The following is a 22,829-nucleotide window of genomic DNA, read 5'->3' on the forward strand; positions in this document are numbered from 1 at the left end:
ATAAGATGCTAATCGTTGCATCATTCCATGAGTCGGGTATCGTTTCGTGTCCCAGATAAGTCTTATTCATTATTTCTGTTAGGTGTTCAATTAGTGTTTCTTTTAATGCTATATAAAATTCATTGGGCAGCGCATCTGGGCCCGCAGCTTTTCCTCTCTTTAGGTTACATATGGCAGTTCTTATTTCTTCTGATGTTATTTCGGCGTTCAAGAAATTCACTTCTTCCTCTGTCAGGCTTGGGCGGCGGAACATTCTCAAGATAATTCTTGATATCTTCATCTGATGGATTTGTGTCTTCTTTGTATATTGAAGTGAAAAATTTAGAAAATTCTTGCCTTTTGAAACATCGTCTGAGCAAGTGGATGATTGATCTTGGTTGTAAATGCTTAAGATATTATTTCTAGTCTGATCAGTTTTCATTTTCCAGGCTAGCATTTTCCCGCAACCTTCTCCATATTCATAACTTGCTAATTTGCTATTCTCCCATTTTTCTTTGACTATGTTCTCCAGGTAATCCGTCAGATTCTCTTTTGCATTACGATGCTTCTCTTCTAGGTTTTTCCTTAATTCTTGAGTTATGTCACATTCTAGCTGTAGTTCTACTTCTTTAATTTCCAATTCCAACTTCTTAATGTCCAATTTTTTTGTTGCATGTTTGTGTGCTCCCAAGCTGAGCAGTTTACCTCTTATTACCGCTTTATAAGCATCCCACATTATTCTTTTAGATGTTCCGACAGCATTATCTTCAAAGTAATCAAGGGAAGTTGTTATGAGTTGCTCCACACTTTGTTCGTCTCTAAGGATTGATCGGTCAACTGTCCACCTGTTGGGCAGGTGGGGTTGTGGAAGTACTATAGTTAGCTGTACTGCAGAGTGGTCTGATAAGTGCGCTGGTAAATGTTCAATGCTTTTTACATTAGCTCGCAGAGATTTGTTCATTAAGAAGAAATCTATTCTAGATTTGTGTCCTAATTTCTTGTTATGGTAAGTGTACAGACAGTTTTTTACACCTTTTTGCTTCCACATATCTTCCAAAATTAGATCTTTTTTGTATATCCCTAGCCATTCCCTCATTTTTGGTAGATTCCATTGTTTTGTTGGAGGCAGTCTGTCTGTTTTAGGATCCTCTATAATATTGAAATCTCCTCCCATAATAATCGGGGTTGGAAATATTAAAAGTTCAGAGTACAGTTTTTTAAGGGGTATTGGATCATCCCTGTTTGGGCCATAATATCCCACAATTGTGAGGATGCGGTCTTCAATTCTGACTTTAGCAATTACCCATCTGCCATTGCTGTCTACTTCTTTCGATTCTATTTTGGCATTAAGGGATTTTTTAATGATAATTGCTACCCCTTTTATATTGCACTCTTGTGTTGTGTGTACACTTGATCCAATCCAACGCATTTTTTTTACAATTGAGTCCATTCTGCATATGTGTTTCTTGAAGAATGATAATTTCGCTTTCTATTTCTTTCAGGTATTCCACAATCCTTCTTCTTCTTGCGGGGGTTCTAAGCCCATTAACATTCCATGTTAGAATTTTTATTGATTTCTCTTTTGCCATCTTAAGTCGTTGTTTCGATTGAGGCAGCCATTAACTCCCTTACTATTCCTTTTGTATTCCAATTTTGAGGATTTTTTTTTTCTTTTTTCCCTACCTTGCTCCCCACCCGTGTGTATTTACAAAATTGCATTTGTGTGTTTAAATGTTACTTGAGATTCCCTCCCTGGGGAAGCCTCTCTTTTTCCTTCTTTCAGGTGTTATCACACCCGATTTCGTGCTCCGATTCTCCAGGTATTTTATTCTTCTGTTCTTTATTATGTGGGTGCTTCCCATTATATATCCTACTACTGAAAGTTCTGACCCATTTTATGTTTTCTTCTTATGCTTTTTAGAAAAAGGAGTTTGTTCCTTCTAGTGCTTCATTGCTACGTTATTCCTTGTTTAGTTTATCGATCTCGATTTGGTCTTTTATTGACTGAATAAGGTTTTCTACCTCTTTAGGCTCCCTTAGGTTATGCATTTTATTTCGCCACATTATTCTTAAGGAGGCAGGGAATTTCAGTTGTACACTTGCTCCCAGGGCTTTCAATTCCTGCATATGTTGCCCTAGCTCCCATTGCCTGTCTTGTGTGGCTTTGCCTATGTCTGATCGTATACGAAATGACCAATTGTCTTTATTAAAATTCTCAATTTTTAGACCCTCACTCAATAATTTTTTCCTTCAGAGAGTAGGTTCTAAAGTTTACCAAGATTTTCCTCGGGGTTTTTCTCTCCTTACTTTTTCTGAACGGATCTCTATGGACTCGTTGAATATCTGCTGCCAAGTCACACTCTTTCGTCCAAGGAAGAAATTCTTCTAAGAGAGATAGAACGTACGTCTTAATGTCAGATCCCTCTAAGTTTTCAGGAACATTCAACAGTCTAATGTTGTTCCTCCTTCCTTGGTTTTCCAAAGATTCTAGCTTCTCCTTAATGGCTTTCTCGCTGTCTTTTAGATGTCTTATTTCTTTTTGATTTGTGTCTATTTTTTTGCTTAAGGAGCCAAGCTCGTTTTCGACCGCTGTAACTCTGACTCCTAAATCATTTAGTTTCTGGTCTAGACTTTCAACAACTTCTTGTATTCTGTTCTGGTTTCCTTCTGAAATTGAGAATTTTTCTCTCATTTCCCCCATTATTTTGTCCATCATTTTGTCCATGCACATTTCCAGGATTTTTCCTGTCTTGTTTTTAGCCCTATACTCCAAATGCTCTAGCTCTGATTCATCTGGTTCATCCGCTTGAATCTCATAGTTAATTTCTTGATCATTTTCTATTTCAACTTGTGGTGAGATCATAGAGCCTTCTTGAAGTGGATGTATTGGTTGAGGTGACTGATTTAGTGATATTGATTGTGTCGGTGGATTTTCCTCAACTGTCTTTGGGAGAGTCATACTTATGTTCGGAGTTGGGGGCGACTGCATCTCTGCTCTTACCAGTATCTCCTTGTCTACAAACTCCACCACTTCTTCTTCAGAAGTTGGGCTGACACACTGATTGTCTACTACAGGTACTGATACTGATACTGGTACTGGCACCGGTAGGGGTACTGCACCCGCTGTGTTTGCTATGTTTAATTTGTCAGTCGTGTTAATTGCTAGACAGTGACCCCCTCCTCTTACTTTCACCACTTGTTGTACCTTAAAGTAGGATCTTAGAGATGGTGTAATCTTGATTTTCTGATCTTTACTTTTCTTAGTTACTCTGCTTTTTATATTCTCTGTTAATTCTTCTAAACGTGGGAGGTGCTTTACGTTTTTCTTTGTGCTTCTCGGGGTCATGCACCTTTTTGTGGGCTGTAGGGGGGTCTGTTTACCTAAATTTTGATTCCTGAGGCAGTATGCTGACCTTACTCCTCCTTCTTCCGATCTCTCTAGCACAGAAAACTGGACTCCTGCTGCTTGTGTCTTCTTCAATCTCGATCTTGTGGAATAGGGTAAAAGTGGGGGACCTTTTTCTTTTTTCCTTTTGACAGTTTTGTCTTTTCCCAGCGGTGAAGTACTGTGTTTGTTATCAGCTTCTCCTAAATTTTGTGATAACAGATCTTTTTCTAATTCAATTGTCTCATCCTCTGCCTCAGTTCCTCTTTGTTGCTTGTTGCCTGTGTTTCCCCCTTTTTCCAATACTTCCTTAGAGGAGAGACTGTCACCTTTCTTCTCATTCATCAGAGGTTTTAGCTTTATCAAATTTCCACCATGTCCTTCTTTACACTTTTCACCTAGTAAAGCCAATTGATTTTCAGGTGATTTGGAAATCTCTTTTTTCCAATGCCCTGCCCTGAAGACCTCGTTGCTGCTGCCTTGGAGAGCTCTCACTGAGTCTTCCGTGTCTGCACCCGCCCCGTCTACACAGACACACACAGCGGCATTGCAGTCTCTGCTGCTCTTATCCTGGAAGAAGAAACTGATCTCGCCGAGTTTTCTCCTGTAACTCTGGGCAGCGTCTCGCGCTCTCTCCCACAGCCTGACGCTGCTCGAGGAAATGCCTGCCGGATCCAAGCCTCGCCGCACCGCCACCGCAACACCACCCGTCATGCAGGTCTCCGTCGTTGTCAGCCAGCCGGAGTAAAGAAAACAACCTCTCGAGCCCCGGAAATGCCACCGCTGACAACGCCGCCGTCTCTGCCGTTCTCCGGCCGCACCGCCTCGCCGATCCCCGATCAGGTATTCAGGCTCTGTTTACTTGTCTGCCGGGGAGGGTTTTCCCTTTCTTACAAGCTTTTCCTAGGAGCACGTAGGTGTCTGGTGCAGTCGAGGGGCTAATCCATTATGTATTCATATCATTATTTGGCTAGTTCTATATCGGGAAGCATATGTAATCGTATCACCCTGGAGTCTCTGTCAGAGCTCACGACCGAGCGTCTCAGCCGGCCGCCATCTTCCCCCCCGTCTCGATGACGAAGTTACAATTTATATGCATTCATAAGAAAACGTTTATGCTTTGCTATGCAATAGACATATATATAGATACCTGAGAAATAAATGTATTTCTTAAACTTGATTGCTCATATATTAGCCTCATTCAGTTTTAATATGTATTGAAGCTTTCATTAGTTAGCTTGAACAAAGTCCTTAAGTATTTGGATTTCACAACGTTTAACCTTTGACGTGAATGTTTCTTGGATGTGGTGTTTTTCTCTTTCCTATGTGCCTGGTACGAAGACCTCAAGGATGGGAAAGAAGGCTCCTCTGTGTGCAGCTGATAAGTTTGTGTTAAGGGAGTCAAGGGTGCAAGAAATTATGGTTACAAGGAAGGCTTACTGTCTGTACAGAATGTGAGCATAAATTCAAGGTCAAGTAGCAGATATGTAAAGGGAACAAGAAGAGTTATCGACCTATTTTTGAAGTAATACATCTAAGCGGAAGGAATGATGATTAAATCATGAGAAAGGTAGAATTGTTTGAAGGCAGCCTTTAATTGGGCCCATGACAATAATTTAGTGAGGTCTTCGGAGTATAACTAGTTAATGCTTGTGACTGTAGGTAGCCCATTATACTGAGACGTAGGAGCGGTGTACACCTCTGTGCCCTATATTTCTATGCTGCATTCCAAGTGTAAGGCATTATGCTGTACAATGCCATATTCTGAAACTTCTAATGAAGTTTCATGTTGACACATTTCTTTAGTTTGTGTATCTGAATGAGCTTAGTTTAGTGTTCATAGAATAGGTTACTATAGACCTAAATCTTCATGTATCCTAGGCAGGAAGACCGTACTTTTCAATCATCCTATTCTGTTTTTAGTCTTGTTGCTTTGCACTATTATTTCCGAAGTTCTCACTGGGTATTTACTATTAAGAATTAACTTTGTTCATAGAGCTAGAAACCCATTGATCATTTTGTTTTGTTATACTATGTTTCTGAGATTGATTTCAATTACTCTGACTATACATTTGTAATAAAACTAATTGTAACTTGGATTTTGACTTGGAGCTTTATTGTGTAGCCAAATGTATTACACTGTATTTAAATTTTGAATAGTAAACTAACTTCTCTATCTTCCAAGCTCCCCTAAAAGATCAAGATTGGAGGTGATGAAAAGGGTCCAAATTCCCTCCGCTGGATCAGCTGCAATTACTCTTTTCAACATGCTCTTGGGTCTCAACGTACAGTACAGGGAAGGCCTTCAGCTGACTGCCCGATCTCTTTTGCACATAATGGCACGCGGATGATTGCAAATAGCTCTCTGCCCCACCCCCAGTCTTCACCTGGATCTGCCAAATAGATCATTAAGAGTTTTGTCTCCCCAATATGGGGGGATTAGTTAACTGTTTAAGGGGCAGCAAAAGGGTAAATAGCTAAGCTGAGATGGGGAGTGCCTGTTAGTTTAGGGACACTTTTAGGAGTGTACAACATAGTCCTGGAAGCATTAGGATAAAGACACACTGCTTCTAAATAGATACATGATTGTTTGGCAGCTGGTGGGGCTGGCGGAGGGAGGAGGGTGTGGGAGGAGAAATAAAATAGCAGGGAAGCACACTGTTCTTATGAATTCAGCTAAACTGATAGGTAAGACAGACAGAGATTGAAGAAGGCAATGTACAGTAAAACACCTCTCGCCACATGAGGGGAGGGAGGCAACTTTACACTGCCTGATGTCTCAAAATTGGACTCCAATACAAAAGTGTGATGCCCTAGTTTATTTAATGAATGAATAATTTTGAACTACAGGCCAACAAATATTTTATACAGCTATGGAGGAGCCATAGGTGAACAGGCCTATTGGAAAATGAAAAAAATGGATGAAAGGCAGACAAGAGAATCCGTAAGGCCTGAAGAACTATGTCACTGTCAGCAACATGCTAGGCTTTTGTCTGACATATCAATGATTTGTGTCCTAGTCCTCACGGCCTTACGGATGCCTTTCTTTATACTTCTGAGTCGATTGCAAGACTGGATGGTTGCATCAAACATACTAACTTACCTGCAGGCGGATCGTACTAGTATGTTAGACCAGGTTTTTAAGCTACAGCTATTGTATTAGAAATGTGTACAGCAGGGTGGTGGACGGTTGTATTTAGTGTTTGTTGACTTTAAGGACAGCATTTAACCTCGTCCACCGGCACAAGCTGTGGCAAATTTGAACTGATGTCACGGTACCACTTTACCTACTGAACCTAATTTTATGAGACTTCACAACTCTAATTTTTCCCAAGTTAGACTTGGGAAGCTGGAGAAACTGACTGACCATTTCCTGTCAGAAGGGGAATTAGGCAGGGGTGAGTGCTTGTCGCTACCTTGTCCATGCTTTTTATTAGGTTTCGGCCGAGACCTATTGCAGCCGAGTTCGCTCTCAAGGGAGGACAGAGCGGTGCACGAGCCTACCTGGGTCTGTGGACGCGCACACACACAGGCAGGCAGGCAGGCACGCGCCAGACACACAAAGACAGACAGACAGACACACGCACGCACACACACGCACACACACACACACAAACACACACACACACACACACACACCCTCCCTCTCTGCCCACTCCCTCTCTGCCGCCCCCCCTCTACCCCCACTCTCCGGGCTCTTTCCCTCCGCAGCGGGTCAGTCACGGCAGCAGGCAGACTCGGTGTCTTCTCCGGCGATCTTCAGCTGATGTGCACGCCCACGCTAGTCTCGTGCGCGCCCACCATGCTATTTCGCACCCATTGATCCTCAGCTTGTGATTAATACTCCTTCTACCCGGACGGGGGCTCCTCCTCCTCTCAGGCTGGGGCTGCGCACTGCTGTGCACGCCCCTGGCGACGTGCGCGCCCCTCACACCCGACCCCAAGTCTGCCCAGTAGAACGGCGCTCACTTCATCCCTCTGTGAGGCAGAAGGTGAGTGCAGAGTGTGAAGTAGTGAGTGCAGAGTGAGTGTGCATAGTGTGAGTGCAGAGTTGTGAGTGCAGAGTGCAGAGTGAGTGTGCAGAGTAGTGAGTGCAGAGTAGTGAGTGCAGAGTGCAGACTAGTGAGTGCAGAGTGAGTGTGCATAGTGTGAGTGCAGAGTGCAGAGCTGTGAGTGCAGAGTGCAGAGTGAGTGTGAAGAGTAGTGAGTAGTGAGTGCAGAGTGCGCAGAGTGTGAAGTAGTGAGTGTAGAGTGAGTGTGCATAGTGTGAGTGCAGAGTGCTGAGTTGTGAGTGCAGAGTGAGTGTGCAGAGTAGTGAGTGCAGAGTAGTGAGTGCAGAGTAGTGAGTGCAGAGTAGTAAGTGCAGAGTGCAGAGTAGTGAGTGCAGAGCGCAGAGTGTGAAGTAGTGAGTGCAGATTAGTGAGTGCAGAGTAGTGAGTGCAGAGTAGTGAGTAGTGAGTGCAGACTAGTGAGTGCAGAGTGCAGAGTAGTGAGTAGTGAGTGCCGAGTAGTGAGTGCAGAGTGTGAGTGCAGAGTAGTGAATGCAAGTGTGAGTGCAGAGTGCAGAGTAGTGAGTAGTGTGTGCAGAGTGCAGAGTGCAGAGGAGTGAGTAGTGAGTGCAGAGTAGTGAGTGCAGAGTGTGAGTGCAGAGTAGTGAGTGCAGAGTGTGAGTGCAGAGTAGTGAGTGCAAGTCTGAGTGCAGAGTAGTGAGTGCAGAGTAGTGAGTGCAGAGTAGTGAGTGCAGACTAGTGAGTGCAGAGTAGTTAGTGCAGAGTAGTGAGTGCAGAGTGCAGAGTAGTGAGTGCAGAGTGCAGAGTAGTGAGTGCAGAGTAGTGAGTGCAGAGTAGTGAGTGCAGAGTGCAGACTAGTGAGTGCAGAGTGCAGAGTAGTGAGTGCAGAGTAGTGAGTGCAGAGTAGTGAGTAGTGAGTGCAGAGTGCAGAGTAGTGAGTGCAGAGTGCAGAGTAGTGAGTGCAGAGTGCAGAGTAGTGAGTGCAGAGTAGTGAGTGCAGAGTGCAGAGTAGTGAGTGCAGAGTAGTGAGTGCAGAGTAGTGAGTGCAGAGTAGTGAGTAGTGAGTAGTGAGTGCAGAGTAGTGAGTGCAGAGTAGTGAGTGCAGAGTAGTGAGTAGTGAGTGCAGAGTAGTGAGTAGTGAGTGCAGAGTAGTGAGTAGTGAGTGCAGAGTAGTGAGTGCAGAGTAGTGAGTGCAGAGTAGTGAGTAGTGAGTGCAGAGTAGTGAGTAGTGAGTGCAGAGTAGTGAGTAGTAAGTGCAGAGTAGTGAGTGCAGAGTGCAGAGTAGTGAGTAGTGAGTGCAGAGTAGTGAGTGCAGAGTGCAGAGTAGTGAGTGCAGAGTGCAGAGTAGTGAGTGCAGTGTGCAGAGTAGTGAGTGCAGAGTAGTGAGTGCAGAGTAGTGAGTAGTGAGTAGTGAGTGCAGAGTAGTGAGTAGTGAGTAGTGAGTGCAGAGTAGTGAGTAGTGAGTAGTGAGTGCAGAGTAGTGAGTGCAGAGTGCAGAGCAGTGAGTGTAGAGCAGTGAGTGTAGAGCAGTGAGTGCAGAGCAGTGAGTGCAGAGCAGTGAGTGCAGAGTAGTAAGTGCAGAGTGCAGAGTAGTGAGTGCAAAGTGCAGAGTAGTGAGTGCGGAGTGCAGAGTAGTGAGCGCAGAGTAGTGAGTGCAGAGTAATGAGTGCAGAGTAGTGAGTGCAGAGTGCAGAGTAGTGAGTCCACTTCCGGGCCTCTTAGAAGGCTTCCCGATGGAAGAAGAGGCCAGGTGGTCAGTACCTGCAGTAGAAGCCCCTCCCCCGAAGGCATGGACTCCCGTAGCGTTACAGATCACAGCCCTAACCCTAAAGTTCGGAATTAGAGCCTGTAATGGGCGTACTAAGTCAGATGTACCTAGTGGAACAACTTTTAATAGGGCAGGAAGAAAATCCCGTTTGAATTATGTTCTGGTACAGATAACCAACTGGCCCACCATTAGGGATTTCAGGGTTACCGAAAGGCTAGATAGCGATCATAACGCTTTAGAACTTGATCTCATTCACCCTGGCTTACAACCCCCTGCAAAAACGAGCGATGGAAATATACCTGAACTGTTGCTGGCCAATAATAAAAAAAGGATCAGGTGGGAAAAAATAGTCGCGAGTCAGGAGAAACTCCCGAAGCTTTATGCCGGGCTAATCCCTATCCTAGAGAGTGTAGGAGATTTAGACATTGAGAGGGGCAATACAGAAACACTTGGTAAACTACACCAGGCCCATGAGGATCTCATAAAGGGTGTGGCTCCCATCCTATCTAGTAATGCACAAAATTCGAGGAGGGGGCAACCACATAAATCTTCGTGGTATAATAAAGCCTGCAAAAAGGCAAAAGGAGAACTTCTTAGAAATATTAAGGAGGGCTCAGGTGGAGAGAAAGTAAGAGAAAGCAGACGGGCATACAAAAAATTACTTGTCCATGCTAAAACGGAATGGGAGGTGAATCAATGAGAGGAGCTTAACATCTCCCTTGTAAAAGGAGATCACAGAACGTTTTGGAGAGTAGTGAATGGGGGGTCGGGGAATCTTCGCTCAGCCATTGAGCCCAACATCGCAGCTGGGGTGTGGCAGGCTCATTTTCAAACCCTCTATAGCTTAAAGGAGGGAGACACTACGAATGATACTGGCAGTGCCCAGGTGGCATATAAGGGGGACCCAATAACAGTGGGAGAGGTTAGGGCAGCAATAGCAGGTTTGACCTCGGGTAAGGCGCCAGGATTGGATGGCCTGCCTGGGGACCTGTTCAAGCAAGAACCCGATGTTTGGGCCCCATACCTTGCCGTTTTGTTTAATGGAGTCTTAAGCGGCATGGAAGTCCCAAGTACTTGGCTGGGGGCGGAGGTGGTTCCCATATTTAAGAAGGGCTCGCCCCTGCTCCCAGCCAATTACAGACCAATCAGTCTGATTGATGTACCTCAGAAGCTCCTCGGGAGGGTACTGCTTAATCGGCTCCAGGACTGGGCAGATGAAATGGGAGTCCTTAGCCCCTATCAGGCAGGATTTAGGAAGGGAGTCTCAACGGTGGACCAGGTCTTCCGACGGAACATCATTTATTGGAGGGCAGTGGTTTGTGACGGTGGCAGCTTATACACAATATTTGTGGATCTGAAAGCCGCCTTTGATCTGGTGCCCAGAGGCAAACTCTGGAGTGTCTTGTCTGAGATGGGCGTACCTGAGGACATTTTAATAATCTTGCAGAGGTTACATCATAACAACCATGCCCGGGTGAGGTGTGGGAAGTCAGGGGAACTGACGGACAGATTCCCCGTTGACAGGGGGGTTAGGCAGGGCTGTGTGCTTGCACCGACCCTGTTCTGCCTCTTTGTCAACGGGGTAATCGCCCACCTGAATGGAACTGAATATACTGACGCTCCAAAACTGAACGGCAGCAGGGTGCCTGCAATTATGTTCGCAGACGACACCCTGCTGCTGTCCAAAACCCCAATGGGGATCCAGCGGATTCTCGACTCCTTTGTGGCCTTTTGTACAGACAGGGGCTTAGAAATTAACGCCGCAAAAACAAAATTTATGGTCCTGAATCCAAGAAAAAAATTGCGCCCAAATCCACTGTTGGGAGAGTCACGGCTGGAGAGAGTCTCCACCTTCGAATACCTAGGTGTAACCCTGAATGAGACTATGTCATGGGGAGAACACCGGACAAAGGCGAACCTTAAATTAGTACAGACCACTGGGGGTATCGCGCGGATGTTGAAAAACTCGACTCATCGGCCATTGGGACCACTCATCCAGATTTATAAGACACAGGCCAGGGGCGCTACTATGTATGGGGCGGAACTGTGGGGACACACCCCAACTCGTAGTCTGTCGGTAACCGAGAACAACTTCATCAGACAGATAGCCGCACTTCCGCCCAGCACTCCGCTCCTTCCCCTGAGGCTAGATCTGGGACTGAGACCAATAGCTGATGAAATAGGTCTCAGACCCATAGTCTTCTGGCGAAGACTGTGGAGCAGTGAAGCACTCTCTGCCTATAGGGCGGAATTGAGGGAGCTGCTAACCCATCCGAAAGCGCTACGGATCCCTTGGTTAAAACATATTCATAAACTATGTACGACACTGGGGTTTCCTGATCTTTGGTCTGATCCTGCTGATGCCTCACTAAATATTTCACGCAGGAATTTGGTTAACGCCTACCACGCGCAGAAACTATCCACTGCCATGGAATGTCAGAGGGAGGGATCACTGACATCTGTATTCATGCTAAGCAAGGACACATACAGGATGGAAAGGGTGTTGGATGCCATCTCCCCCGTGCTGGCCAGGAAGCTGTTTCTCCAATGGAGATACGGCATTTTGCCCCTGCGGGCTTTTACCAGCTCCTGGACAAACCCGCCCACCTCCAAGCAGTGTCCAACATGTTCTTATGTTGAGGAAAGCGACCTGCATGTAGTTCTGTTCTGTCCCACCTATTCGAAAGCTAGGAAATACTGGCTTCTCCCACATATTAGAAACCTTGGTTGTAGGGAGTATTTTCCAATGTATAGAATTTTAAAGACTGATCTTTCAGGTCCAACCGTGTTTGCATTGGCTAAATTTCTCACTAATGTCTGGCACATTCGTACTAGTTTTATGAAGTCACAGCCCCTGAGTTAGTTTTAAGCCTTTCCTAAATGTAATCCTGCTAGTTTTAAACGACAGATATGAATGATTTTACAATGTATAAATATGTATTCTTGTGTCTGATAGTGATTTTATGCTTTATATGTTTTATGTTGTTGTGTATCTTTGATGGCCGCATGGCCGAAATAAAGATTAAATAATAATAATGAGTGCAGAGTAGTGAGTGCAGAGTGCAGAGTAGTGAGTGCAGAGTAGTGAGTGCAGAGTGCAGAGTAGGGAGTGCAGAGTGCAGAGTAGTGAGTGCAGAGTGCAGAGTAGTGAGTGCAGAGTAGTGAGTGCAGAGTGGTGAGTGCAGAGTGGTGAGTGCAGAGTGGTGAGTGCAGAGTGGTGAGTGCAGAGTGCAGAGTAGTGAGTGCAGAGTAGTGACTGCAGAGTGCAGAGTAGTGAGTGCAGAGTGCAGAGTAGTGAGTGCAGAGTAGTGAGTGCAGAGTGGTGAGTGCAGAGTAGTGAGTGCAGAGTAGTGAGTGCAGAGTAGTGAGTGCAGAGTAGTGAGTGCAGAGTGCAGAGTAGTGAGTGCAGAGTAGTGAGTGCAGAGTGCAGAGTAGTGAGTGCAGAGTAGTGAGTGCAGAGTAATGAGTAGTGAGTGCAGAGTAGTGAGTGCAGAGTGCAGAGTAGTGAGTGCAGAATGCAGAGTAGTGAGTGCAGAGTGCAGAGTAGTGAATGCAGAGTAGTGAGTGCAGAGTGCAGAGTAGTGAGTGCAGAGTAGTGAGTGCAGAGTAGTGAGTGCAGAGTAGTGAGTAGTGAGTGCAGAGTAGTGAGTGCAGAGTAGTGAGTGGTGAGTGCAGAGTAGTGAGTAGTGAGTGCAGAGTAGTGAGTAGTGAGTGCAGAGTGCAGAGTAGTGAGTGCAGAGTGCAGAGTAGTGAGTGCAGAGTAGTGAGTGCAGAGTAGTGAGTGCAGAGTAGTGAGTAGTGAGTAGTGAGTGCAGAGTAGTGAGTAGTGAGTGCAGAGTAGTGAGTAGTGAGTAGTGAGTGCAGAGTAGTGAGTGCAGAGTGCAAAGTAGTGAGTGCAGAGTGCAGAGTAGTTAGTGCAGAGTAGTGAGTGCAGAGTAGTGAGTGCAGAGTGCAGAGTAGTGAGTGCAGAGTGCAGAGTTGTGAGTGCAGAGTGCAGAGTAGTGAGTGCAGAGTGCAGAGTGCAGAGTAGTGAGTGCAGAGTGCAGAGTAGTGAGTGCAGTGCAGAGTAGTGAGTGCAGAGTAGTGAGTGCAGAGTGCAGAGTAGTGAGTGCAGAGTAGTGAGTGCAGAGTAGTGAGTGCAGAGTAGTGAGTAGTGAGTAGTGAGTGCAGAGTAGTGAGTAGTGAGTGCAGAGTAGTGAGTAGTGAGTGCAGAGTAGTGAGTGCAGAGTGCAGAGTAGTGAGTGCAGAGTGCAGAGTAGTTAGTGCAGAGTAGTGAGTGCAGAGTAGTGAGTGCAGAGTGCAGAGTAGTGAGTGCAGAGTGCAGAGTTGTGAGTGCAGAGTGCAGAGTAGTGAGTGCAGAGTGCAGAGTAGTGAGTGCAGAGTGCAGAGTAGTGAGTGCAGTGCAGAGTAGTGAGTGCAGAGTAGTGAGTAGTGAGTGCAGAGTAGTGAGTGCAGAGTAGTGAGTGCAGAGTAGTGAGTGCAGAGTGCAGAGTAGTGAGTGCAGAGTGCAAGAGTAGTGAGTGCAGAGTGCAGAGTAGTGAGTGCAGAGTGCAGAGTAGTGAGTGCAGAGTAGTGAGTGCAGAGTAGTGAGTGCAGAGTAGTGAGTGCAGAGTAGTGAGTGCAGAGTAGTGAGTAGTGAGTAGTGAGTGCAGAGTAGTGAGTGCAGAGTAGTGAGTGCAGAGTAGTGAGTAGTGAGTGCAGAGTAGTGAGTAGTGAGTGCAGAGTAGTGAGTAGTAAGTGCAGAGTAGTGAGTGCAGAGTAGTGAGTAGTGAGTGCAGAGTAGTGAGTGCAGAGTGCAGGGTAGTGAGTGCAGAGTGCAGAGTAGTGAGTGCAGAGTGCAGAGTAGTGAGTGCAGAGTAGTGAGTGCAGAGTAGTGAGTAGTGAGTGCAGAGTAGTGAGTAGTGAGTAGTGAGTGCAGAGTAGTGAGTGCAGAGTGCAGAGCAATGAGTGTAGAGCAGTGAGTGTAGAGCAGTGAGTGCAGAGCAGTGAGTGCAGAGCAGTGAGTGCAGAGCAGTGAGTGCAGAGTAGTAAGTGCAGAGTGCAGAGTAGTGAGTGCAAAGTGCAGAGTAGTGAGTGCGGAGTGCAGAGTAGTGAGTGCAGAGTAGTGAGTGCAGAGTAGTGAGTGCAGAGTAGTGAGTGCAGAGTGCAGAGTAGTGAGTGCAGAGTAGTGAGTGCAGAGTGCAGAGTAGTGAGTGCAGAGTAGTGAGTGCAGAGTGCAGAGTAGTGAGTGCAGAGTGCAGAGTAGTGAGTGCAGAGTGCAGAGTAGTGAGTGCAGAGTAGTGAGTGCAGAGTGGTGAGTGCAGAGTGGTGAGTGCAGAGTGGTGAGTGCAGAGTGGTGAGTGCAGAGTGGTGAGTGCAGAGTGCAGAGTAGTGAGTGCAGAGTAGTGAGTGCAGAGTGGTGAGTGCAGAGTAGTGAGTGCAGAGTAGTGAGTGCAGAGTAGTGAGTGCAGAGTGCAGAGTAGTGAGTGCAGAGTAGTGAGTGCAGAGTGCAGAGTAGTGAGTGCAGAGTAGTGAGTGCAGAGTAGTGAGTGCAGAGTAGTGAGTAGTGAGTGCAGAGTAGTGAGTGCAGAGTGCAGAGTAGTGAGTGCAGAGTGCAGAGTAGTGAGTGCAGAGTGCAGAGTAGTGAGTGCAGAGTAGTGAGTGCAGAGTGCAGAGTAGTGAGTGCAGAGTAGTGAGTGCAGAGTAGTGAGTGCAGAGTAGTGAGTAGTGAGTGCAGAGTAGTGAGTGCAGAGTAGTGAGTGGTGAGTGCAGAGTAGTGAGTAGTGAGTGCAGAGTAGTGAGTAGTGAGTGCAGAGTGCAGAGTAGTGAGTGCAGAGTGCAGAGTAGTGAGTGCAGAGTAGTGAGTGCAGAGTAGTGAGTGCAGAGTAGTGAGTAGTGAGTAGTGAGTGCAGAGTAGTGAGTAGTGAGTGCAGAGTAGTGAGTAGTGAGTAGTGAGTGCAGAGTAGTGAGTGCAGAGTGCAGAGTAGTGAGTGCAGAGTGCAGAGTAGTTAGTGCAGAGTAGTGAGTGCAGAGTAGTGAGTGCAGAGTAGTGAGTGCAGAGTGCAGAGTAGTGAGTGCAGAGTGCAGAGTAGTGAGTGCAGAGTGCAGAGTAGTGAGTGCAGAGTGCAGAGTAGTGAGTGCAGAGTGCAGAGTAGTGAGTGCAGTGCAGAGTAGTGAGTGCAGAGTAGTGAGTAGTGAGTGCAGAGTAGTGAGTAGTGAGTGCAGAGTAGTGAGTGCAGAGTAGTGAGTGCAGAGTGCAGAGTAGTGAGTGCAGAGTAGTGAGTGCAGAGTGCAGAGTAGTGAGTGCAGAGTGCAAGAGTAGTGAGTGCAGAGTGCTGAGTAGTGAGTGCAGAGTGCAGAGTAGTGAGTGCAGAGTGCAGAGTAGTGAGTGTGGAGTAGTGAGTGCAGAGTAGTGAGTGCAGAGTAGTGAGTGCAGAGTAGTGAGTGCAGAGTAGTGAGTAGTGAGTGCAGAGTAGTGAGTGCAGAGTGCAGAGTAGTGAGTGCAGAGTAGTGAGTGCAGAGTAGTGAGTGCAGAGTAGTGAGTGCAGAGTAGTGAGTGCAGAGTGCAAGAGTAGTGAGTGCAGAGTGCAGAGTAGTGAGTGCAGAGTGTAGAGTAGTGAGTGCAGAGTGCAGAGTAGTGAGTGCGGAGTAGTGAGTGCAGAGTAGTGAGTGCAGAGTAGTGAGTGCAGAGTAGTGAGTAGTGAGTGCAGAGTAGTGAGTGCAGAGTAGGGAGTGCAGAGTGCAGAGTAGTGAGTGCAGAGTGCAGAGTAGTGAGTGTAGAGTGCAGAGTAGTGAGTGCAGAGTAGTGAGTGCAGAGTAGTGAGTGCAGAGTAGTGAGTGCAGAGTAGTGAGTGCAGAGTGCAGAGTAGTGAGTGCAGAGTAGTGAGTGCAGAGTAGTGAGTGCAGAGTAGTAAGTGCAGAGTAGTGAGTGCAGAGTAGTGAGTGCAGAGTAGTGAGTAGTGAGTGCAGAGTAGTGAGTGCAGAGTGCAGAGTAGTGAGTGCAGAGTGCAGAGTAGTGAGTGCAGAGTAGTGAGTGCAGAGTGGTGAGTGCAGAGTAGTGAGTGCAGAATAGTGAGTAGTGAGTGCAGAGTAGTGAGTAGTGAGTGCAGAGTAGTGAGTAGTGAGTGCAGAGTAGTGAGTGCAGAGTAGTGAGTAGTGAGTAGTGATTGCAGAGTAGTGAGTAGTGAGTGCAGAGTAGTGAGTGCAGAGTAGTGAGTAGTGAGTAGTGATTGCAGAGTAGTGAGTAGTGAGTACAGAGTAGTGATTAGTGAGTGCAGAGTAGTGAGTAGTAAGTGCAGAGTAGTGAGTAGTGAGTGCAGAGTAGTGAGTAGTGAGTAGTGAGTGCGGAGTATTCAGTGCAGAGTAGTGAGTAGTGATTAGTGAGTGCAGAGTAGTGAGTGCAGAGTAGTGAGTAGTGAGCAGTGAGTGCAGAGTAGTGAGCAGTGAGTGCAGAGTAGTGAGTAGTGAGTGCAGAGTAGTGAGTGCAGAGTAGTGAGTAGTGAGTGCAGAGTAGTGAGTAGTGAGTAGTGAGTGCAGAGTAGTGAGTAGTGAGTGCAGAGTAGTGAGTAGTGAGTGCAGAGTAGTGAGTGCAGAGTAGTGAGTAGTGAGTGCAGAGTAGTGAGTAGTGAGTACAGAGTAGTGACTAGTGAGTGCAGAGTAGTGAGTAGTGAGTAGTGAGTGCAGAGTAGTGAGTAGTGAGTGCAGAGTAGTGAGTAGTGAGTGCAGAGTAGTGAGTGCAGAGTAGTGAGTGCAGATTTGTGAGTGCAGAGTAGTGAGCAGATTGCAGAGTAGTGAGTGCAGAATAGTGAGTGCAGAGTGCAGAGTAGTGAGTGCAGAGTAGTGATTGCAGAGTAGTGAGTAGTGAGTGCAGAGTAGTGAGTAGTGAGTGCAGAGTAGTGAGTGCAGAGTAGTGAGTGCAGAGTAGTGAGTAGTGAGTGCAGAGTAGTGAGTGCAGAGTAGTGAGTAGTGAGTGCAGAGTAGTGAGTAGTGAGTGCAGAGTAGTGAGTAGTGAGTGCAGAGTAGTGAGCATTGAGTGCAGAGTAGTGAGTAGTGAGTGCAGAGTAGTGAGTAGTGAGTGCAGAGTAGTGAGTAGTGAGTGCAGAGTAGTGAGTGCAAAGTAGTGAGTAGTGAGTGCAGAGTAGTGAGTAGTGAGTGCAGAGTAGTGAGTAGTGAGTGCAGATTAGTGAGTAGTGAGTGCAGAGTAGTGAGTAGTGAGTGCAGAGTAGTGAGTGCAGAGTAGTGAGTGCAGAGTAGTGAGTAGTGAGTGCAGAGTAGTGAGTAGTGAGTAGTGAGTGCAGAGTAGTGAGTAGTGAGTGCAGAGTAGTGAGTAGTGAGTAGTGAGTGCAGAGTAGTGAGTAGTGAGTGCAGAGTAGTGAGTGCAGAGTAGTGAGTTGTGAGTGCAGAGTAGTGAGTAGTGAGTGCAGAGTAGTGAGTAGTGAGTGCAGAGTAGTGAGCAGTGAGTGCAGAGTAGTGAGTGCAGAGTAGTGAGTAGTGAGTGCAGAGTAGTCAGTGCAGAGTAGTGAGTAGTGAGTGCAGAGTAGTGAGTAGTGAGTAGTGAGTGCAGAGTAGTGAGTAGTGAGTGCAGAGTAGTGAGTGCAGAGTAGTGAGTAGTGAGTGCAGAGTAGTGAGTGCAGAGTAGTGAGTGCAGAGTAGTGAGTGCAGAGTAGTGAGTAGTGAGTAGTGAGTGCAGAGTAGTGAGTAGTGAATGCAGAGTAGTGAGTGCAGAGTGCAGAGTAGTGAGTGCAGAGTGCAGAGTAATGAGTGCAGAGTAGTGAGTGCAGAGTAGTGAGTGCAGAGTAGTGAGTTCAGAGTAGTGAGTAGTGAGTGCAGAGTAGTGAGTGCAGAGTAGTGAGTAGTGAGTGCAGAGTAGTGAGTAGTGAGTGCAGAGTAGTGAGTAGTGAGTGCAGAGTAGTGAGTGCAAAGTAGTGAGTAGTAAGTAGTGAGTGCAGAGTAGTGAGTAGTGAGTGCAGAGTAGTGAGAAGTGAGTAGTGAGTGCAGAGTAGTGAGTAGTGAGTGCAGAGTAGTGAGTAGTGAGTAGTGAGTGCAGAGTAGTGAGTAGTGAGTGCAGAGTAGTGAGTAGTGAGTGCAGAGTAGTGAGTGCAGAGTAGTGAGTGCAGAGTAGTGAGTAGTGAGTGCAGAGTAGTGAGTGCAGAATAGTGAGTAGTGAGTGCAGAGTAGTGAGTAGTGATTGCAGAGTAGTGAGTAGTGAGTGCAGAGTAGTGAGTACTGAGTAGTGAGTGCAGAGTAGTGAGTAGTGAGTAGTGATTGCAGAGTAGTGAGTGCAGAGTAGTGAGTAGTGAGTGCAGAGTAGTGAGTAGTGAGTGCAGAGTAGTGAGTAGAGAGTGCAGAGTAGTGAGTAGTGAGTAGTGAGTGCAGAGTAGTGAGTGCAGAGTAGTGAGTAGTGAGTGCAGAGTAGTGAGTGCAGAGTAGTGAGTAGTGAGTGCAGAGTAGTGAGTGCAGAGTAGTGAGTAGTGAGTGCAGAGTAGTGAGTAGTGAGTGCAGAGTAGTGAGTGCAGAGTGCAGAGTAGTGAGTGCAGAGTGCAGAGTAGTGAGTGCAGAGTAGTGAGTAGTGAGTGCAGAGTAGTGAGTGCAGAGTAGTGAGTAGTGATTGCAGAGTAGTGAGTAGTGAGTGCAGAGTAGTGAGTAGTGAGTAGTGATTGCAGAGTAGTGAGTAGTGAGTGCAGAGTAGTGAGTAGTGAGTGCAGAGTAGTGAGTGCAGCGTGCAGAGTAGTGAGTGCAGAGTGCAGAGTAGTGAGTGCAGAGTAGTGAGTGCAGAGTAGTGAGTGCAGAGTAGTGAGTAGAGAGTGCAGAGTAGTGAGTAGTGAGTGCAGAGTAGTGAGTAGTAAGTAGTGAGTGCAGAGTAGTGAGTAGTGAGTAGTGAGTGCAGAGTAGTGAGCAGTGAGTGCAGAGTAGTGAGTAGTGAGTGCAGAGTAGTGAGTGCAGAGTAGTGAGCAGTGAGTGCAGAGTAGTGAGTAGTGAGTGCAGAGTAGTGAGTGCAGAGTAGTGAGTAGTGAGTAGTGAGTGCAGAGTAGTGATTAATAAGTAGTGAGTGCATAGTAGTGAGTAGTGAGTGCAGAGTAGTGAGTAGTGAGTGCAGAGTAGTGAGTAGTGAGTGCAGAGTAGTGAGTGCAGAGTAGTGAGTAGTGAGTGCAGAGTAGTGAGTAGTGAGTGCAGAGTAGTGAGTAGCGAGTGCAGAGTAGTGAGTAGCGAGTGCAGAGTAGTGAGTAGTGAGTAGTGAGTGCAGAGTAGTGAGTGCAGAGTAGAGAGTAGTGAGTGCAGAGTAGTGAGTAGTGAGTAGTGAGTAGTGAGTCGTGAGTGCAGAGTAGTGAGTAGTGAGTAGTGAGTGCAGAGTAGTGAGTAGTGAGTGCAGAGTAGTGAGTGCAGAGTAGTGAGTAGTGAGTGCAGAGTAGTGAGTAGTGAGTGGAGAGTAGTGAGTGAACAGTAGTGAGTGCAGAGTAGTGAGTGCAGGTGCAGAGTGAGTGTGCAGAGCAGTGAGTGCAGGTGCAGAGCAGTGAGTGCATGTGCAGAGCAGTGAGTGCAGGTGCAGAGCGGTGTGTGCTGTTGAGTGCAGAGTGCTGTGTATTGGCAATGTAAATGACAATGCCATTTATTTATGATTTAAAGAAGAAAAAAAAAATGTCATGAGCAATGCCAATAGCTCTACCTTTAATGATGCCGAGACCATTGCATTGTAAATGCTTGTTTCTAAAGAGTAGCAGTAGTGATCCTTGGAGAGCACAGTTCTAAGTCCCAATCTATCCCTAAATCATGTGCCACTCCTAAAGTTTTGACTGCTCACAAAATAACATTGCAGGCCAAATGTGTTTTCATTAGTAGGAGGGCAACAATATATCCTTGCTATAATTGAACATTCAATTTCAATTGCTTGTAGCTGTGATCATTCTTTTTGATGCCAATCCTTGCATGCAGTCTTTTCTTTTTTTAATTAGTCACCAAATGTTGATATTTATTTCATACTAGCTAATTTTTAAACATCATTTTTGTCAGACCCAGCCAATGCGTTTCATCCCTTATAGATACTTCATCAGGGCCTGCTGATGTCGGGCATTGTGCCTCTACTCGCCCTGGAGCTCAGGGTACTCGCTATCATTTTAGTAATCTGAGTGTGCCCGCTTCTACACCAGATACGAGTACCTTGTTCCTGTTTTTCAAAACCGACTTGGTAGCATACATGAATCATGCTGAATCTGGTGCACCCTTTTTGACAAACCTCAGGGTTCCTGCTCTGATGTTTGCCGCTGACAAGTTGTTTCTATCTAAGTCTCCAATGGGATTGCAAAAAACCTTGGATAGGTTTGACAGCTTTTGCAAGGCAAAGGATTTAGATATCAATCTGTCAAAAACAAAGTACATCGTGTTTAACCCTTGCTGCTCTACTCATGCTAACCCCATCTTGAAAGGGACCCCTTTGGAGCAAGTCCAAATTCTGGAATATCTGGTTATCATTTTGAATGAGCAATTCCTTTGCTAGACGCATGTTTCAAGGTATTAGACTTAGACTTGAGCAAACCACGGGTGGACTCCTGAAAACTTCAAAGGCCTCTCAATACCGGCCTATTTCACCGGTCTTGCAGGTTTACAACTATTGCAAAAGAAACAATTGTTGAACGGAATGCTGGACACTGCAAACATTCACCCCAGTCACGTGAATCTGGGTTTAATCCATCATTCTTTTGCTCACCACACCACCCCAGTTTGGACCCAGCCATATGCAAATCAGTCTTGACGCTGTTCCTTGTGGGAACAGTCCAACCCAAACTGCCAAGCCAGGTCCTCCCTGGACTGGAAATAAGCATCCTGGGACCGGTTTTAGGGCATCACCCTTCATCAGCCAGGCTAGCTTGAATCCAGTGGTGTGGTGAGCACGGGACCCAAGAACTGCAAATCTCAAGGATGCCCTAATACACACACGCCCAAGACAAAACACCATTGATAACCAAAGGAGGCTGTGGGACCTTCCCCCAGTGGTTGGTCATTTCCCTTGTGGCGGATGTGCGGCATGCCCCCAGACATCCCAATGTAAAGAAGTCAGAATTACTGATACATTTTTGTGGCAACTACGCAAGCACACTAATTGCAACAGCACCAATTGTATCTATATGATCACCTGCCCTTGTGGCAAAAACTACATAGGAATGACTATGAGGCACATCAAAGTGAGGGTTTTGGAGCACAAGAGCAACATCAGGTGCCTTAAAACACATACCAAACTATACGAACACTTCTTTCAAAACAAACACACAGCAGACAGTCTCACTTGGTTGGTTTTAGAAGCCCATCCAGCCATTTCCAAACAAGCCCTGTTCAGGATTGAACAAAGATGGGTCCATCGTCTCCGATTGGACCTGGTTGGGTTAAATGACTTTGTCCCTTAGGTGTCCTTAGGCATGTGACCTAGCTATCCATGTACTTATGCGACGTACATTTCAGGCTATGCTATGCCTTACTTGTGTATCTCTCTAATTTTGAGACTCACTGGCAAATAAACATCTGGATATTTGCATTTTTTCAGTCATTCCGTCAACTGTCTAGTTTAAAAAGGGAACTGCTAGCATTCAAAGTCCCTGCTTGCATTGTCTTATAACCTTCACCTCTCAAAGATGGCCGCCACAGTCATCAGACCGCCCTGTGGTTAGGCTCCCACCACCGCAACACATGCGCAGTCATTGGTGGGGGCGGTACCACAATGGCGTGTGACGCCTTAGCAGGCAGTGTCCGAGGCGCTTAAATAATGCCCGCGCAGAGAGACAGTCACCAGCTGCTCTGCGTCATCAACCTGATGCCGCTCGTGGGGTAGGTGCATCGGCTTGGACTGCTGCCGCCGAAGGTGAGATTCTCTCATGTAGCCGCCGACCTCCGACCAGGTAAGCTCTGCTGTGCCTTCTCACTCGGTCCCACGAGTGTGTGGGTCTCTGGGTGGCCGTTTCTCGCTGCACGACGGTGCAGCGCGCGGTCTTGGTATACGGGTGGCCGCGGCCGCCGGGCCTGGCTGCACTGCCGGTCCGCGCTGGGTCTCTGACGCACGGTCTGGGGCGCGGCGCGGTAGCGGCGGGAGCTAGGCTTGGGGGCCGCTCCCGCCCCGTTGGACGGTGCTGCCCTGGCCGAGTGAGGCAGTTGGGGACACACCGGATGACTCTAGTGCTCGGGGCACGAAGGAAAGTACAATATCTTGCCCTGTCTCCCATTCCATCTGGCTAGTCAAACACCTGGACGTCATTACTCCAGCTAATAATTTTTTATTAAGCAACCACTATTCCCTGCAACTAGGTACCATACCTCCCCAGCCGGTCCCACGGGAGCAGACTGCGAGGTCCATCAGGGAACCTTTTAGGGTAAGGTCACCTAAATAACCCTCCTCTGATTACACAGCACCAATTAGGATTTGTTTCTTCTTGTCACCTCCTACCGATGCATGATATGGCATGAACTAGTTGGTCACATCAATGGTTTGCCAATTTTTACAATGTATATGCTCGGGTTTTAAAGATAAGCACGGTTAGTGTGTGTGTGTGTGCTCTCACTATTTTCTTGAGGTGAAACTTCATGAATGCAGTTATCCTGTATAATGGCTTTAATTTCATCTCCACAGGTAATTATACTGCAGCAGGACCGTCTGGCCTGCACCCCGGTATTACTGACTAAATAAGGTCGTATACCTACCTGCAAGTTTTGACCCTTCACTTATATA

This window comes from Lissotriton helveticus, chromosome 5_1, assembly GCF_964261635.1.
Source record: "Lissotriton helveticus chromosome 5_1, aLisHel1.1, whole genome shotgun sequence".
NCBI lineage: Eukaryota > Metazoa > Chordata > Amphibia > Caudata > Salamandridae > Lissotriton > Lissotriton helveticus.